The following is a 15893-nucleotide window of genomic DNA, read 5'->3' on the forward strand; positions in this document are numbered from 1 at the left end:
AACTATCTAGTGTAGAAGTGTATTTGAATTTAGTGATCTAATAGCAACCTAATAACCCTGTCTTCCTGAAGTCGGATGGGGCAAATAACAATTTCTGTATCACAAAAATACAAGCATTTGATCAGAAAACTTGTAATTTGATAAGTTTTTGACAAAAAACCAACAAGAACAAATCCAGCCATTGCTGCTTGTTTCAATCTATCTCAGGATCACCCAGTTCAGTTAATATACCACAGTCATGAATGACGCTGAAGAGTGTTAGCTGCAAGAGAAAAACTAAGTAAAGCTGTGTTAAAAATGTGTGTTTTACAGATTGAAGAGCATTTCAGTGCTAAAGTGGGAAAATAGGTTACTGACTAGAATGGAATAGAGACACATAATTTGAGAAAGATCAGTGAACTCATTCAATTCAGTTCAGTTTGTCCTTGAAATCAGTGGGCTTTAGTATCATAGAACAATACAGTAGATTTGGAGCTTTCTAGATTGGTCTCACTTGAATCACATTTTTATCTAACGTAATTGTGTAAAAACAGGATGGAAACACAGTTTTAACTGATCAAGAACATAACTAGGTGCTGATATAGTATAGATTACAATGGACTGATTGTTTTCCAAATATGTAACTGAATCCCATTATCTGACCATGTAAAACCTTGGTAGTATCGAGTACATTATCAAGAGACACAAGAGGTGTCAAAATGAGCAAGCAGATGAAATAGATGACACAGACAAATGTCAGAAACAAAAGCTAGCAAATGAGCTGTGGGAACAGATGGAGTGTGAATCACTGCTGTTATAAGGACTTACATTCTGGGGAAAACTTGAGTAGAAATAAAACCAATAATTTTCAAATAAAGTTTTACAGCCTGTAAAAAAGTACAATAAACAAAGGAAGATAATACGGGAAAGGAGAGGAACAACTGTTGGACAAGTGCATAATGACTAGTAGAACACAATATACTATTACAGCTGGTGATGGGGTCCGAGGCTGTGACCCAGGAAGAGGTGACCGGTCCGGGAAGATGGTCCCGAAAGGAATCACCTTCCCGGGGTCCGGTGTCTTCCTCTCAGCTGCTGGCAGAGGGGCCCTTGCAGAGGCTGTCAGCTCTTTAGTGATATCAGCTCGTGATTCCAGCTCAGCTCTGCAGGGCAGCCTCCAGGCCAAACCAGACCAGAGAGAGATGAGAAGGCTCGTGTGGCTGGTTCCGCACGAAGGGAGCTTTATTATGGGTCCCCTCTGGCGAAGGGGGGAGCCAGGGACGAGCTCTCTCTCGAGGGGCTCGAGGGAGCTTGCCTTTATAGGGATCAGTAGGGGACCAATGGATTACAGAGGGTCTGGGACAGACCAATGGGTTACAGAATGATCTGCATAGGGTCTCCCAAAGGGTTGTGGACCTTCCCTTCCTCGCCATGGCCAAGAAGTGGTCGCCTTTCCAGGGAGTCCTGCTGGGAGATTGCTCAATCTCCTTTATCTCAGCAGACATCCCTCCAGGGCAGTGGCTGGGCATACCCCACAATATACAGCAAACATTAAAAGAGTTTTTCAGTTTCTTACTAAAACCTGAGCAGGCTTCTGAAGTGCTTTTGGCAGCCTGAACAAGTTGTAGGAATGTTTGTTTTAGCTAGTTGTAACACAGAAATATGTACTGTGGACTAATAGTTAATACAAAGGGTCTGTGCCTGGGACAGATATAATCAACTTAATAATTACAGGAAGATGTTGAGAGAAAATAATGCTTATACATGTTAGGGGTTTTTTCAACTGTTGATGATATTAAATGTATCAAAACTTATATTCTAACATTCCAAGCATTGATTGTTTGGCTACCTTTGAAAAGTTGGTCTGTGTTCTACAGTTTATAACAAAAATGGATTCTGACGTGATGGGACTCAATGAATTTTACTATAAATAATATGAAATTCCATGAAAAATCACATATCATGAACAACAACTACCATCTGTCAGAAATTATGGGCAAAAAAATAGTAACTGAATTATTAATACAGTGGTATAAATTCAGAAATGGTTCGCTGATAGTTTGCTTTGTAAGTGTTTCATATGGCATCCTGCAAAGCATGTTGTAAATCATGGCCTAAACAATGGTGGGCCCTAAACAATGGTGGGTTTCTTAGAGGGAAAATCTCCAAGTATATAATATAAACAATCAAAGAACCACAGCAAATGTAGGCCGAGTTTTTGTGGGGGTCTAAATAATCTCTGACAGGGCTTGTAATGGGAGAGGTATCAGCTCTGCTATCATTATAGGAAACAGCCTTTCTTAGATTTACCAAAAAGACTGCCAGGAAAGTCTTCCTAGCATCTTTTTCTTTTGTTTAGACTTTTTTTGAAAGTACTGATGTGCTATAATAGAGGCTTCCATGGTCCTTGGATACAGTAATGATTGGTTTCTCAGAAGTATTTAAGAGAGAAGTATGAGACAGATGGGTAATTAAACCTCTAGCGATTCTTTTATTTCCTGGGATATGAAAAAGTTTACATAGCCTTTACTGCTGTCTCTGATATTCCCTTTCTTACATAATGTGTTATTTGATGTAGTTTTTCTTTTTGTTTGATTTAGTTTCATTTTAGACTTTGTATTAAAATAATGGAAATTTCTTATAATTTTTCAGATAATTTTGCATCAAGACTGTATAAAATGCAAGAATACCTCATGGATTAATATTAGATCCACATTCAGATTATAAATGTGTTTTCAATACCGATCTTTAGTCTGTTATGACTGACGTGCTCCTTTTTCTTGAAAATTGCCATTTTCCAAAGTTTTACTCTCCTTTTCACTCATTTTCTTATATCTTCCTCCAATCTTCAGCATTAAGATTTATCAAGCAAAAGTGCATTGCATTTTATTAAATACAACTATATATTTTCAGATCACTTGCCGTATGTTATCTAATTCTGCATTTTTGGATTTATGTGTGTGTGCTTCACATGTTATGATTCAGTTGTAATTAAAAAATGTAATCAAAGTTGACTTTTTACTCCTGCCTAGATCAATAAAGAGAATATCAAATAATCTTCATTCCAATACACTTCAAGACAATAACACTTCATTTCCTGTCTTAGAAATCTCACAGGCATTTTATGAGGCAGGTTTTATTTCTGGCTGATATTTTCCTCTGATTCATATTAATTAACTATATAACCATATAAGAGGTCTCATTTTTTTTCAAATTTTATTTATAGCAAAAAGTATGAACTACAACTAAGCTTACCATCCTAGACTTTACTCTGAAATTCAGTGGGCTTACTGATTATGTTACATTGAAAAGACAAGGAGATAGGTACTGAGGACTGTTTTAAATAATACAGGCCATATTCAATGTAAAGAGATCCTGAAACATATTAAACTGATGATTAAATTTTAATTGAAAGCTTGAAACATCAGTTTCAGAACTATTGAAACAAGCGACTGGAAACAGAATAATTTCATGGAATATACTCATGCTATAAAAAATCCAGACCATTAAAATAGTGGATATTTGGAAATAAATATATGTTATTGTGACTGGCCTAGAAACAGTCAAAACCACATCATTTGAAGGGTGAGAAAGTGTTTTACTTACTGAAAAAGGCCAGTGAACACATAAATTTTGCTTATTACTGTCCATGGTTGTGTCCGCATGTACCTTACAGACAGTAAAATTCCAAGGAGATAGAAACTGATAAGCCAAAGAACAACGAAACTAATATTTACAAAGGAGAATCAAGAAATAGTCATATCTAATTAATCATCTCAAAGATAGTCATAAAGAAAGTGAAAAAGCAGACTACATGTGATTGTTGAAAGTGAAAAAAAATAACAGTAGGAAAGCATAACAGAACAATAAAGTGGCAGTGTTCAAATAAGTCTTAGGACATCCTGCTGACACAAAAGGCTATCTTCAGAGAGGAAAATTACTCTTTGGGAAAATGAGGAGAAAGGACTACATTTTTTTGGATGATATAAAATTCTCCTTTCAGCTAGTAGTAGCTTCTTAAATGAAGCAACTGATATTTGATATCCTTGTGTTAAATAATCTGATATTAATTATTTAAATATACAGAGAGAGCAGAAAAAAATGGAGCTAAAATATAGCCCTTCTGCATTTCATTAAAGGAGAAACAATAAAATGATTCTCAGGATATTTTTCTGATAAGTAAAATTGCACGTAAATATCAAAAGATTTTCCTTCTCATTTAAGAAATAGTTTTAAGAAATACAGTATTTCTTCTCAATTTTCATTGCAAATCTGAAATGTAAAGTAAGTCCTGTACTATAGCTCTCTTAGATTTTTCCTTTATTCTACTCAAGAAGATATAATGGTTTCTTATTTTTTGAATCTAAAACCTTATTCCTTCTTTATCACCCCTATGTATAAAGACCCCCTGAGAAATTAAAAAAAGACAGCAGGAGGTCAGACTTTTCTGAATATGATTCATTCTGAAGAAAAATGAACATATTTTAAGCAGCACTGCTTAAGAAGGGGAATCTGTTCTTCTATGATGTTCCTTGTGTTCATTTGGATTCTAGAGTTCCAGACAAAAAACCATCAGTGACTGTGAAATATTTAAAATAAGGTAGGCAGAACTGGGTGGATTTTCAGATCCAATTTATCCAAAAGTGTCTCAGGGTGCAGGGAGTGGACATTTTCCTAAATTAAGGTTAATTGTGTTGCTTAAAAAGCAGCAAGACATTTGAATATGCTTCAGTGTTGTGGTTTCTTGGCACTGTTAGGATTTAAAATAATTGAAAAATTTCTTCCACTTTGTTCAAGCTTTGTCCCCAGTTTCAGTTTAGGGTCAAAATCATATTTTCCTATTTGGGAAAGATACACACATGATGAAATGGTTTCATCTGGTTTCATTTCTGGTTTCATCTACAACAATACAAATCCTAAATTTTTCCACTAATTTCAGCATTTTGCTTTACTTATTCTTTGCCTTGAGATTAGCTTGAAGCCCCATATCGTTACCACATTTTTGGGTTATATACCTGTGCAAAAAAAAAGTAGGAAAAATTCCAGTATACTTTTCTTTCCATGCATGATAGAGATTTTTGTCACATATCGTGTATACTGTAGATAGGTTGTGCACAGAGTAGATTCTTGGACTGAGCATGAATGAAAGAGCACAGAAAATTTTAGACTGAAGACATTGCTTTTATTTAGTGGGGCCTGGCTGCTAAATTATTACTATTGCTATAAATTTTTAATATTACTAAATAAAACCCAGCTACTTGTTCTTGCAATTAATGTTTCATCTTTTTTTTTACTTCTTTTTCCTTCTCCTACTTATTAATAAGAAAGTTTTTATAATTATTTAAAACCCCACAGCTGGATTTCAAAAGTGCTTAAGTTCCCATTTAATCACTTAAGCAAATTAGCTAAATTTTAAAAAGATCTCTGTAGTAGGGATATTGGGAGGCACTATGTTAAGACCATCATGCAAAAAAGATTGGTGATCTCAGGGACAAGAATGGATGAGACCGTCTCTGAAACACATTTTCAGCTTTATTCTATATCCTTTCCTACCTCTGTTATTTACATTCCTTAATAAGAACTAAGATTTTTTTTTTTTCCTCATCCACAGACCTATTCTAGACAAAATGACTTTAAGGATTCCACATTTTAAATTCCAGTAAATTTGAGTCAGTACAGAAACTGCATTGCTGCTGTATCAGTGAGCAGAATAAGTATTAAACCAAAACATTCTTCAGATTGGATGAGGATGAAAACCTTATGTAGAGGGATTCCTTGTGGAATATAGGATACCCCAGGGGAGCTTGGGCATCCCAGGGCTGTTGCAGAAGTACCCCTGATGGGGCCTCAGGCTGAAAATAGGCTTGCAAGGCACCTGCTAGCCGGCAGCCTTGAACAGCCTCGGGAAAAGGTATACACTGGTCAGCTCCCCCACTGCTTAGAGGCTTTCTCATGGGAAAGGGGCGTGAACTTTGGAAAAAAAGTATAACTTGGTGTAATGGGATAATAAAACTGGAGCACGATGTTCAAATCTTATTGGTGTTCATATCGTGACTCTGGCTGGATTCTCCTGCTCCCGGGACCCACCCCCGCTACAACCTTATTCAAATGGTTGTAAGTGGTACACACAAAAATACCAAGGGAGTATGTTTAATTGACAGATGGAGAGAATATTTGTTTTCTATGTGTCTGTGTGTCATAATTACAGCAGGAATTATGCACCATTCTTAGTATCAGTTTGTTTCAGCTTTATAGAGAAGCACTGACTTACTCTAAAAAAGTTCTGTTTCCAAGTCCAGATTTTTCTTTTTAAATTCATTGGAAAGCCACCACCATAGATCAAACTATTTTCCAGGATACGGACATGACATCAAGATTCATTTCACCTTACCTTGTTAAAAACTGAGCATCAAAATCTCTCTGACTACCCTGCATTCCCTCTGAAAGACCATGGAGAGAAGTATATTCTTCAAGAGTGATTCAAATCATCTACCTTATGTCACACTGTGAAAGTGTCCATCTCTCTCTGTGGGCTATAAAAGGAGTTTTGTAGGTAACCTAAAGTTAGGCATGCTGTACACTGTAGGCTTCTGAAGTAAAAGTGAATCATCTTTCATTTTGTTTCCTTAGAATTAGCTTGCGAATGCAACTCAGCACATAATGTTATCTATTGTGGTGCAAGATTCCCCATAGCCTAAGAATTAATGTTAATATATAATAATTATATATAGTTATTCTAATATAAGGATAATTATAATTTTATCTAATGTTATATATGTGGCATCTATTGGATGATTAATTGAAAGTGGCAGCTTACTGGTTAATAACAACCTTTTCTTACATGGGAACCTCCCTGGATTTGAGAACATGTATTTCATTGCTGATCATCTGAATTTGAAGATTCCTAAATTCAAATTCTTTTGGGTAGTGATTAAATCTTAAACTCAAAATAATGTGCAAATATAAATAGACATGGGTAGAAGAGAAAGCAGTAAATATGTACTACATTTCCTTAGTTTTGCTAGAAGGGGTGGAAGAAATAAAGGTTTGTCTGCTTAGGCAGTGAAATCATCTATCGATATTCTATAATATCTATAATATTAATAGATATATATATAGATAATAATATTAAAAGTTTTCTTTCTTAAGAATAAACATTTCGTTCACTTCAGAAAAGAAACAGAAAAATTTAATGGTAGAAGAGGGACTTAACTAGGTTTTCATTAGACCACAACTGCTAAAATACTCAGCACAACCACCTGTACATCAGTCCTGTTTTTGTGAGATACTATTTCATCAGAGAGTACTGCAGTTCCGGTTGCTTCTGGGAAAGTGTTTTAATTTATTCCAGCTACAAATCTGTCTCGTTTTTTAACCAGAGCTTGGTGTGATGTAGTTACAGCAGAATAAAATTTCCTGCCATAACTTTCAGTGACACCTACAAACTGTGCAGACCTGGAAGAGGCACCAGGAGGCCCAGTGGTCCACTCACAATTACAAACTCAGGAATAATAGGATAAACCTCATTTGCCCAATCTGTTCCTGAAAGTTTTCTATGATGGAAATTTCCCTTTTTTTCCTGAAGCAGTGTGTCGCAGAGCTACTTATCTTTTGCTTTCAGAAATTTAGTGTAAATCTCTGTTGCTTTGTCTTCCTTGTCTGTTGCTCTTGTTTTTCTGCTTATACCACAAAATTACATTTTTCAAATTTTTAGTTAATTGTAAGATCATTCCTGAGGTTTTTCTTCTCAAGTGCAAGCAAACTGAATTATCTCAATGTTTCCTCCTGGCTCCTGCTATCACTATTTCTACTTTCTGTGAACTTTCTTCAATTGCACCAAATGCTCTGAGCTACCATGCTCAAAAGCTGGACACTGGATGCCTTATCTGCTCAAGCAGCAAAGAAGAATGACGACACATATCTTACAGACAGCACTGTTTCTATGTCTTGGGGTGGTGTCTGCCTTTCTCAATGTTGTGTGGTGCTACTGACTCTTGTGCAGTTCACAGTCTCTCCCTTAGAGGTGTTTTTTTCTGTATATAATAGACTTGCTCGTCATTCTGTATCTTCTATCTGTAGATGATTCCTACAAGATTAGGAGAAATTTTTATTTGCTTTTACTGGACTGAATGCTTTTTATCCAAACATTTATTTTGTTTATAATCTTAATTATAACCCTGTTCCCTGTTAGACTTGCAGCTTTCTACACTTTTGGTGTTCTGCAGATAGAAAAGCATCCTCTATTTTTAGGCATTAATAACATTAATATGATTTGAAATAGCACTAGAATATTCCAGAAAAGTTCCTTGGATGTCTCTTCATAGCTTTTTGTCTTTTCTATGTATCATTTGAAGTACCTCATGTAGTGTGGGCTATGTGATTTAACTCCAGAGAGTTAAAAGTTAGATTTATCCTCACAAGTAATTTAGGCTCTATTCTAAGCACTGTATGAAAATCAATGTGCCCAGATGCTTAAGATTCATCCCCTTATGAGATACCTGTGATCTCTGGGAATCTTTAGCCATACACAGGGTCCATTTTCTTCTTTGACCTTTGCCCAGTAGACAAATATTCTCTGTTTGTCACCAATCTTCATTGATTTGATAGTTTCTTTCAGAACTCTCCTTCAGAAGGAGGCAAAAACCCCCAAAAACAAAGAAAAACATTTTTTATTAAGAAGAGAAAAAAGTATCTTCCCTGCTTTTTGCATCTTTTCAGCAAAGCAACAGAATTACAGAATAAAAACCATAAGAGGAAGCAAAAATTCAGATATCAAGTGGTTCAGAAAGTGTGTTCCAGAACAGCTGTTTCAATAAATCTTTCATTATTTCCCTACTCACACAAAGATAATTTATTTTAAAAAATATAAAATACAATAAAATTTCAATAAATTGAAAATCTGTAGGAATCACCCTAGCACATATAAATCCTTTTTTAAAGCTAATTTTTTCTGTGGACACCTTGGAGAACTTTATAGAGGACAGCCTAAAAAACTCAATTCCATATATTTGTCAAAAAAATAAAGCAAAATATTATAATTCTCTAAAAAATAATAGACACTATTTCAGAAAATTTTGCCTCTGTAATTTTGAAGAGCTTACTGCTATTCAATACCTGTCAGTAACTGTGTCAGTTTTCAGAACAAATAATCAAATATTTCATGTCATCAGCCTTTTGAATTACAATAGTATTTTTCTTTACAATGGATTCATATTAAAACATTAAAGGACTAATTTTAAATTATCACTTTCTATTCAAGGTTAAGCTAACTTTTTAAAATAACTTGCTTTCACTCACTGAACACCAGCCAAAAAGAACAATTCTTTTAGGCTTATAGATGGTTTCCTTTAGAAGAATGTACAAAAATAATTTTACTCACATTTATTTCCTCACTTCTCTAATTCAGATTTTTGACTGAGGATTTGAAACTGTTATATAATGATATGCTAGCATAGATGCAACTTCTCAGATTCATTAAACAATCTTTAAAGTGGTTTATATTATGTATTGATTTCCTAATCAGCTTAAATCTATTGGGTAGCTGAAGACAATGAAAAAATGAGTAATGAAAAAATCATTATAATTTAATCAACATATACTGTATTTTTTTTAATATTAAAGGAATTGTTGTCTTGAATTCTCTAATCAAATTTATGTCAAAGACTAATATTCCACAAAGTATCAAGGCTTTCCATTTATTTGATGATACTTTGAAAAACTTACTTTGCAAATTAATGTTCTTAAAGAGTGATTTCAGGAAAACTTGTCCTAATATAACCTGAATTATCACAATATATTAATCAGAGTCTGCTGTTGAAGATTCTCCTATTAATTTCTTAAAGCAAGTTAGGAGCTGACAGACATGTGAATATATTAGTTAATATATAGAAAGCATTAGCAGTATGCATGATGGCACTATATAATTTATTTATGTACACCAAATTCTTTTGGGTTTAAAACCTGTTTTTTTTGTGGTACTTGCATTGACTTACATTTATTTATATTCTACTGTAGATCTCTTGCTTACTTGCTCTTTTTTGCTGGTATAAAATAATTGATCTATTCACATGATAAGACTTCTACATGTAGTCATGAGGGTACTTGAATGATATACTGAAAAAAAGGCAAGTGCCCTGTGGGGAAAAAAATCTTTTTATGCTTTAAATATATGGAAATGTGCAGATACAAGCTTATGAGACTTTCTGCATTTTAACAAAACTCTTTGGTGAAACATTGAAATCTTTTTTTTTCTTTTGAGACTGGATTGTGGAATATTAAATCTCATAGCTATTGTGCTTAAAACTCTGATTAGTAGATGTTAATATTCTCATCCAAAATTCAGAGAAAGAGTACCAGTTTTTTGGAAGAGAAAACACTTCATCCACACAAGCTGAATAAAATACTATTTCAAAGAAGAAAGTAGAAATACATGAAGAAAAAAAAAAAAAAAAAGCTTGTCTCCAGAATAGCTTTTTGTTGTGTGGAGCTGGACACCAGGAACAGAAGCAAGGAAGGAAGTCTTGGTCACTAAAACTCAGTGAGAATCTTCAGGAGAACCTTTCACTAGTTAGGCAGCAGCCATCGTGTAGCACACACAGATGTATGAACTATGGCCTGGGTTGTGTACATGGTTACAAATAATCAGCTCATAAAACAAACACAATAGAGAAAACAGTGAATCTAATAACCTTAAGATTTAGATGTATGAATTCTAAAGCGAAAAGTAATGAAACAAACAGGAAAAAATTTTAGTACATTATTACAAATATTTACTATATTTCCTAACTGAGTTGTGCCTGATTCATTCATGTTACCCATTTATATGGAATCCAGCTGTTTATTCACGGAGAATGAAGTCACGAAAAAACTCCAAAGATGATTTTTTTTTCATGGTAAGGAAGGGGGATGTGTTCTGATCTGTTGAATGTCTGAGGTTTGCGGCAGAAACGCAGAAATGCAATCATGAGCCATGTCTTTTTGCACTTCACAAAATTTTAATTTGGGATAAATTATTTTCTGAATGGTTAGTAAGATCTAAAGCATGGAACTTGATGACCAAAACATAGTATAACTACATGGTCATCCATGGGGAAAGGAATAGAGGAATAAACACCCAAAAATATTTTAGCAAATTTGGGTAGAGACTTTTGATGGAGGAGATGGAAAAGCATTTGTTCCTTTTGTCTGTGACTCTGGCAGTCTGTTATTAGTTAACAATTAATTAAAATAATTAAAGTTCCCTTATTCACGTCTGGTATGCCCATTGCAGTACTTGGTGAATGCTTTCCCTTTCCTCATCTCAACCCATGAGGTTTTTCATCTTATGTTCTCTCCCTGTCCTGCTGAGGAGGGGAGTGACAGAAAGGCTTAGTGGGTGTCTGGCAGCCAGCCAAGGTCATCCCACCGCTCTTGTACTGAACATTACTCCAAATGTTCCAACTCCAAATGTTACAAGTGCTTTATTTTTGCATTAAGGTCAAAAGCCAAATGAAGTTGGAAATTGTTTTTCTGAACAAGTTATGACATCTTGGATTCTGCCAGTTTCAGTGGTGATCACTGCTATATCACCAAGACAATGAAGAATGTTTGACATTAAAATAGCAACATGGGTACTTCTGTTTTGTAAGGGAAATTGCCATCCACAATACCAATTTCAATTGTATCAAAGTGTAGAAGGGGAAAAAGATGGTATTGTCTTTCAACTACGAGGCATCATCTTTCCATGCAATTTCTTGCTGCTTGAACAGGCTTTTCCCCTCAATTTACACTTTTGAAGAAATGTGTGAATTGAAAAGTAGATGTTATTTGGGGAATTTCCCACTAAAAAGAATTTAAGAGGAAAAATACACTTATATGGCATTTTTAGCAAATCAGTTAAAAGACAAAAATAATAATTAACACGTATAATATAATTTCCAAGGCCAGGGGGGAAAAAATTCCAAAATGAGTCAGCTTTAATTTATTTTTCTTTAATATGGTACCATCATGAACAAAAAGGGAGATTTTTTTTCCTTGAATACAAAGTTAGCCACATGAGAATATTTATAAATATAACAGCCTCTTTTTGAATGTATGTGTTTGTTTCAATCAGTTAGCATATATAAAAGCATAACCAAGCAGAAAAGCTAGACAGAAATTTTAATCATCGTAAGCTTTACATGCCAGGTGAATGACTACTTCTGTTAAAGTTACCTTGTGGCCTTTCTACCAAAACAGAACAAAAAAATCTTTGAAGTGATTTAAGGACTGAGTCTTCTCCTAACTACTAATATTTGGGGCACCTGGGTGTAACCTTAGGGCTGTGGATAAATGTCAAGATATCCTGGTTAACTTATACCTTTTATATTACTAAATAACAGAGAAGGTCAGCCATACTCAAGTTTGAAAGACAGGTCATGAATGGAGAGCTCTGAGGACAACCAGTAATCAACATATATTTTTGTTGATCTAGATCCTCAATTGGTACAAATCAATATAATTCCTGCAAAGAAAATGGGCTCTGTATTGATTTACCTCTTCTGTGAAAATAAGCACAGCACTTGGCTCAACTTCCTGTGTGAAAGAGAACTTTGCTTGGCACAATGGAGAAGAAAATGAGAACTGAAATTTTCCGAGAAAAGAATGAAACCTGTCCAAGAACAGATGTTTCATTAATGTTGCCTTTTCTATATTTTTTTTTTTTTAAGTTGGAAAGATTAAAGCATATTTGTTAAGGAGACAGTACTATTCTAAGTTTTCATGGTGTAATTCCACACAGCATCACTTTCATTTGGAAATGGTATTAGGTTTTTTCAAGGATTCTTTATACATATTAATTAAATAAAGTTAGGAAAACCTGGTTATATTTTCAAAAGGAAATTAGAATTTGCTGACATTTTCCATTGAAAATCAATGTTTCTGTACAAAACAGTCAATCTTAATAAAGCATATGAGAGAAGCATATGCAGAATCAGCTCAAAGATTGCTTACAGATAGGGACAATGTAGCAACTCATGTCCAGACCTGAAGTCAACCTCACCTTTAGAGCTCTTCTACCTATCAACAGATCAACAGGAGACATATGCTCCTGTTGATAGGGTAAGCATCTCAGAAAATTCTGATCTAATACCATCTAAAATAAAAATGGCAGAGCATTGGCTGCAGCACATGCACGGTAAGACATAAAGGCAACAAAAAAAGCTTTTCATCAGTCAGGAAAGACTAAGGATTTTTTTCCATTTTTTTCATCATGGTATGTTCCTAGTTTATTCTGTATAGAAATGCTGACAAGGAAGGAGATGCCATGAGTAATCAGCAGTTGGGTAATTAATGCCTCAGATAAGAGAAAAAAAGCCCACGGATATGTGAAATTAAGAAAAACAAGATTTTAGACGCTTCCAAAGATTTTAATGTGGTTTGCATCTTTCTCTCATTTTGGTTAAATCAAAATATTTGACCAATAAATGGTCCAATGTTTTGCTCAAACGCAAAAAATCCTAATTGCAGTGCAAGAATATTGCCATTGTTTCTGCATTGTTTGTGGTGCTTATGTGCAAGCCAAGTCTAATATGTCTCAGGATTAGAGGCAGCTGGGTTAAAGGAGATCAAATTTAGGAGATCAAATTCGAGTTTTCATCCTATGGAGGGAGAAAAGGAATTAACTTTTGCAGTTAGCGTTTTTACATGAATGGGTAAATTGATTGCGTGACAGTCGCATCTGAGAGTTTTATATGTAGTCTTTATGAGAAGGGATTATTTAAAATGAATTACTGCATTCAATTTGTTTTCCTTGGTTGATAAAAGAGGTTTTCATTTTGATTCATCCTATAGTCATAATTGAAGGCATGTTCAAGCTGGTATCTAGTGCTTGTTGGATTTTAAGAACGTTTTACATTTATATAAGAAGGAAAATATGAAAAGAAGATGGATATATATATCTTTCTATTATATTAGTGTTGAGGTTTCTGAAAAAGGGCCTTGTCTTTCTCAAACAAATTTTCTTCAAAAACTGAGATGTTTCTAAAAGTTCTTGGTACTTGATGAATTGGCATTTTCAGACAAAAAACATTTTGTCCAGTTCTAATTAGTGTGCTGCTGCATTAATCAGATTTCCTGGTTTGCGATGCAGCACACTCTGTGAAATTCCTTATGTTCCACTTTTTTTAGCCAGTGGAGAGTAGAATATCAATTACGATTATAATTTATTGTTACATCTTCTTCAAAGACACTCTACCCTTTCCTGAGAGCTGTTACAATTTAGTTCCTCCAAGGCACAAAATACCAAGCTAGACTTTTTCGTCAGATGTTAGAAAATGGTTTAGGATGAAGAATCAAGTGAGTAAACCTATTCACAAGACGAATATTCACAAGTGGTCAAAACCACTTCGCATCTGATGAGAAAGCTTTCCAAAGGAAAAAAAGGTCTGTGTAAAGCCCTGGAAAAATGACAAGATTCAGGCTGTTGAAAGTGTTTACACTTATTGTTATCAATAGCTTTTGCTGGAGATATTTCCACTCTCATCAGTCTGCCATGAATAGTGGAAGACATTTCATGTCTTTTATGATGCTTTATTTACAATGGTGACTCATGACACAGAAGCTCTACAAAGAAAACACAAATTTTTTAACCTGGTAAAGGGCTCTGGAGGCCATCTGGCCCAAATGTTACTAAAATCAGGGCCAGCATCAAAGCAGATTCAACAGAAAGGTATAAAAGTCAATAATGGGAGTCATTGTTTCAAGGATTTCTATCTGAAACTGTCTTAGTATACAACTTCATTTTTATCAATACACATATTCAAAGTTCATGTATAAGCCTGAAGACATAAATGTATAATACATATAATCAGAATATTCCCCATTGCCTCAGCGTCTAATTACCAGTTATGTGTTGAGTGCCTTTTATGAAATTGTTGCTAATGGAAAGTTAATTGATAATGGCTTTCAAAGCAATTGGAGAGACAACAGTTTTCTTCATCAATATAAGTGTATTTTGTTACAAGACATGATACAATTACTTGAGGAAGTATCGGGGGAAAAACTGCAGAGACACTGTGACAATTCACCAAACCTAACCTCTAGGCCAGATCACAAGCCAGACTAAGAGAGCAAAAGGGTCATCAGATGCTTTAATAATTTCACAAATACATTTAATTCAACACAGTAGAATGGTCACAAGCTAGTAACTGTTAGTTTTGCTAAAAAACCATGTATGAACAGTTGGATAGAACACTATTGGTCAACACACTGAAGATTGATTCAAGCTGATAAGTAGAGTGTGGACTATTCCCCTCTGAATCCCCTAGCATCTTCCTGGTTGCTAGCACTGAGCCTGAGCAATAAAGCTGTGATAACTGTAAGCTTTATGCCACGGGTCAAGAACAAGTAATTACAGTAGCAATCTTAAAACAATAGTAGCTGGAAGAAACAAAATTTCTTGTTCTCACTCTTAGAACACACCAAAATAAGATGTATACAGTAGAAAAAACCTGAAGTGATATGATGAAGCAGGTCATATGAAACTGAATTCTCCCTTACATAACAGATAATATAGAATTAGAGAGAAACTCAGATTTTTTTCAGTGATTTTCAGATCTTGAGACAAAGGAATGAAAAATCCCTGACCTACATAATTCAGATCATATTTTAGGAATAGTGCTTCTGTGGTGATTTCTTTGAGGTAAATTTTGGTATATGTTCATAGATACGACTATCTGATACTTTTTTTCCTTAATGTCTGGAAATATTTGGAAAATTCTGAAGCCAGATCAGAACCATTCCGTGAAAACCTTTTTCTAGATGATCCACTTCCTTTTGGTGTTCAGAATCTGTTGGTTTCATCTGATAACCTCTTCTTGTTTTGGAAAATATGGCAAGTAGATTATCCCTATACGCTCTCTTTATTTCTTTTACAACCTACTGTGATGGATTTGAAA

Source organism: Coloeus monedula, assembly GCF_965178545.1.
Source record: "Coloeus monedula genome assembly, chromosome: 4".
Classification (NCBI taxonomy): Eukaryota; Metazoa; Chordata; class Aves; order Passeriformes; family Corvidae; genus Coloeus; species Coloeus monedula.